Below are 4,494 nucleotides of genomic sequence, written 5' to 3' on the forward strand. Positions count from 1 at the left end.
GGGGAGTCCACAGAAAGGATTTCCTTTCTTCAGATAAACCCAGAGCTATTGTATTTGTTGTGTCTAAAATATTTTTCAATGAGCAAACAGGGATAATTCTAGCTGCTGTAAAAATGGAAGTAATACTAAGATGTTAATACTTTCTAGGAGTAAAACTTGGAATCACTGTTCATAGGATGAATTTCTCCCAAGAAAACAGGAACTAGGATGAAATACAGTATGTAAGGTGGGACGACTGCCTTCAACTGTTCCTATTTAAATTACATGGATTTTAGAGAAAGATCTGACATTGATTCTTCCGTATTAGAGGTGGAGGATCTACTGTAAGAGATAGTTAAGGGTACAGTTAGCTGTTCACAAGGTCAAATTACTCCTGTTTGAACATTTATTTCCCTAGTGTGTGGCTGCTTAGCTGCAGCTTTCAGCCATGAATCACTTTTCCCCTGGGAAGTGGAAACCCCTTGCCTCTGACATTGCTCTCTCCATGCAGGTGCTGCAGCTCGTGACCGTGTCTGGCTTTGACCTTCTCGGCAGCAGATCAGGGTCCTGAAGCCCTTCAGTACAAGGTGGGTTTCCTGTGCCATAGTCATCATCCTCCTTGCTGCTCTTCTTTTTCTTGTTGTCTTTTCTGAGTGGCAAATACCATACTGGGATGCAGTTTTAAGTATGTTTATATGGAATGAGATTATTCATGCTACTGACAAAGTCCAGTGCTCTTCTGGACAGAGTAACTTGCACTTTACTTTTAGAAGACACCATATCCAGGGCTCTCCAGGTGTCACAGACTGAGTGTCGCTTTATCACCAATTTAATAAACTGGTGTCACTGGTTTATTAAATAAGGGCTGCTTGTTGTCATTGCTTGAAGTGCAGCTGTGTGTGGGCACCAAGGTGGGGACACCTTCCAGACTCTGTCCATCGGTGGGCAGGTGAGAAAGGCTGAGGAGACTTTGGTAGGACCAGATTTCATCCCAGTGTGTTTTGTTTCTGCTGAGATCAAAGTGCTTTGTGAAATCAGTGTGAATTTGGAGGGATCATTTTAAGAGTGGGAGAAAGGGATAAAGTACAATAATATCAAAGTACCACATTCAACATTATTTGGAGTGTAAGATTTTGGATTTATTTTGAAACAACATATCCTTTCAAGAATTGGTTTGCTCTTATTCAGTTCTAACACATAATACGAAGTCAAAAAGAACATTATAGAAGTGCCTGAAACTGAGACGAGCAGCTTTTTGCCATCATTCTCCTGAGAACAGTATGCATTGGGGTCTTGGCTCCAAGTCACAGTGATGCTAAATTTAAAAAATCTTTCAAAACAGGGCTCAACCTTTCTCACAACTCTCTTCATAAAAACCTCAATGTTGAAGTGATAATGTTCGGAACAAAGAACACTTAATATAAACATTTAGCTTGTACTAAATAAATTACACTTGGTCTTACAGTCACGTTACTGGTGACAGCTTGTACAGCCTGCACCCTTCCCCTGTAATTCACCAGAATGAAGCAAATATACATTGTTGGGAAAAATTTCTTGACTTTTGTCAAAGAGCCCAACTGCTGTCAGCAAACATATTGTGGGAATATGAATCTGGAAACAAACAGATCATTAGAGGGTGAGTTAAGGTTTTGTGATTTAATTCTAAACATGTTGAGTGAGTGAACCAGAGATGTGCAATGCCAGAAAAACTGTGCAGCAAAAGGGTTTTTTTCTTTAATGAAAGCTGGTATTTTTATTGAATACAAAGTACTTTGGGTGACAAAGATGGTTACATATGGAAAATATGAAGTTTTGCTTGTTCTGGAGAATTATGAAGATCACTTGATTAGAAGTAACGTTGTGCCAATGCAAGTTTAACATTCTTTCCTTTGTGGAAATTATTCATCCATTTACAGAACTTTATTAAAGTACAATAATTTTCCAATGTTAAAAAGAGAATGTATACGGAGGATCTCTGCTTGGACAGCAAGTAGTGACCTGGGCTTGTGCAGTCACATCTCTGGTTGGATATCATTCATGTTTTGCCCTGTTACAACTGTACTGGGATTGAGAAAATAAAACAACTTCCCTGATCAGAGCATCTTTTTTTGGGAAAAGGCTGAGCTGGTGTTGTGGTACTGCCCAGCCTGCTCTGACTGCCAGAGCCACTTGGGTCAAGGACCACCAGGAAGGCAGGGGAGCCAGAGGAGCTCTTTGGAGATCTCCTGAGAGGACCTGTAAGTCATCTGTGGAACTCTGAGAGGGCACAACTATTCTCAGCCTTTTAGAGAAATGCAGTCATGTCGGGGCAGGAAGGAGGAAGGGAGCCAGGCCCCATTCTCCAGCATGAGACCCTGCGTCCCTTGGGATGAACCAACTGCCTGTGACTAGGCTTGGGCCTCTTCTGGGCTTTCATTGTTGTGCCACATCTCAAAGCCCTCCCCCGTGTCTGGACACATCACTGTAGAACAGATATCCCCATCTGCCCCAGCCCCTGCTCTGCAGGGACAGCCACAAGGCGGTCTGTGTCCTTGTGTACTTTGGCAGATGCTGGAACTTTGCTCTCTCAGGGAAAATCTGCTTTCGTCTCTTCCCTTCCTATAGCCAGACAGCTACTGTCTTGGCCTCACTGCTATCCGAAAGGCAGCCTGAGCTGCTCTATTGTACTTGAGAGGAGAAGGCTACGGTGAGGGAGCAGCAGGACATCTCCACTTCAGAGTGTACCACCAAGCCCATGCAGACCTGGAAGTCTTCAAGGGTGGCTCCTCTGTGGGGCACCTGTCCCTGGAGCACTTTTTTCAGGCAATAGCAGCTCTGCCATTAATGGTTACCTGCACAGTGTCAGTCTCGTGAAAAGAGAATATCCTTTGAGATTGTCAACCTTGTCTACCCTCTGTCACATCCAGCTACACCCTGGGTTTCCCTAAAATTCAAGGATTTGCTTCCTATGATCTTCTTTTTATCCCACTAGCACCCTTAACCTGAATACAAATAGGAAATTATGAGACATTTCCCAGAGTCTTTGACAAGATAGCAAAACACTTTCTGAGGAGCAGAAAGATGTTTATATTGGAGTAAATGCCCCTGCAAAACTGGCTGCAGCCCCATGAGCTGCTTGTGGCTGGGGACACCCTCCCTGGGGGGGTAATGGATCTTGGACTTGGAGGTGGCTTCAGCTGCCCCTGCTGCAGAAGGATCCCTTCATGACCACAAGCCAGAGTCTTTCTCAGTGCCATCAACACAGCTTCTCTTGCCTGGCCTTTCTGCTGGGCTGTCTGCAGTGTGGTCAGGCTTCCAGTTATTTCAGTACTGTGTTTTATATGCTGTTAATTTTATAACAAGATAGAGGCTGATCAATACTTTCTGCTGTTTCCCTCCTTCTCTCACAACACTGGTTCAAATAGTTATTAACAAATGAAAAACTCCAGCCAGCTCTGTGAATCCAGCCCAGCACTCAGGGTATGGTTATGGGGGTTGCACAGGATGTACCAATGCTCATCTCAGGGTGAAGGAACAGCTTTTTGCTGCCCTTCATTTCCCTCTAGGAGAGAGCACTGATGCAGGAGCAAGCTGCAAGAACACGGGAGCACCGCCTGGAGATTTCATGCTGTCGCGAGAAGGTATCAGATGACAGTTTCAGAAAATCTGCCCATTGGAATCTGAGGTTCAGAAGTGCTAATGGCCGGGATAATGTGTTGTTTATTGCAAACAGGCATCTGCAGTGGCCTCAAAGGCCTGGATATCCAACTGCCCTGCTGCACACATCAAAACCCCTCTTAAGAGTCTCAGTCCTAAATTCAGCCTCCAATGCCAAACGGTGATGGTATCACATTCGCTTTTCATTTCTGTGTGGGCACTGTGCCCATGCAGTTATAACACAGCTGAGTCTGATTTTCATATAGTTCATTGTTTACTTATGACTTACTATAAAGTTGAGCTTGTCTTATTTATGAGCAGCCATGAAGATATGGGATTTCATCCACTGGGTGATGACTCATTCATTGGGTTGGACTCTTTAGCTCCTAATACGTGACATATTTTGGACTATTGGATGAACAGCATTTCTGCATGAACCCAAATTAAATGAGGTGAATGGAAATAATTACTTATTTGTTTTTAAAATCATGTTTGTAGCTGGGTTTGTGCTGGTTCAGCTCCGGGCTCGTTCTAGCAATGTGCACAAGGGCAGGATGAGTTGCTGTATGCTATGGTGGAGAGATGACCAGCATTTCAGAGTCAGACGTCTGAACATGCCAGGGGCGACTTTGCCTTGTTTCTGTTGCACAAGGAAAAGCTTTGCGGTGATGGAGCATTTGATACTTTCTATGAACTTTAATGACTGCAACATTTCTTGTGCTGCTGCAAACAATTTGAGAAACTAATTTGTAAAGTCACTCATAAAAATCTCATGTTCTTTCTGTAATAATAAAGCTTCTAAGCTGGAAAAAGAAATACAAATCCTCAGAAAGAGCAGCTCAGCAGGAGAGTATTTCAGCCACTCTTGTCTCGGGCATG

The 4,494-nt window shown here is 43.5% G+C and overlaps 1 long non-coding RNA gene across 2 annotated transcripts in view; it reads left to right on the top strand.

Moving 5' to 3' along the window:
• The window catches only part of LOC108446269, an 18,239-nt gene that overhangs the window by 3,463 nt on the left and 10,282 nt on the right, over positions 1-4,494 (top strand). For both annotated transcript variants that reach the window (XR_001861418.1, XR_001861417.1), the window contains one exon: positions 491-566. This is a non-coding gene — a long non-coding RNA (uncharacterized LOC108446269). The remainder of the gene's footprint in view (positions 1-490; positions 567-4,494) is intronic.

The sequence above is a fragment of the Corvus brachyrhynchos genome, unplaced genomic scaffold (genome assembly GCF_000691975.1).
Source record: "Corvus brachyrhynchos isolate BGI_N302 unplaced genomic scaffold, ASM69197v1 scaffold4, whole genome shotgun sequence".
In the NCBI taxonomy this organism is placed as follows: Eukaryota; Metazoa; Chordata; class Aves; order Passeriformes; family Corvidae; genus Corvus; species Corvus brachyrhynchos.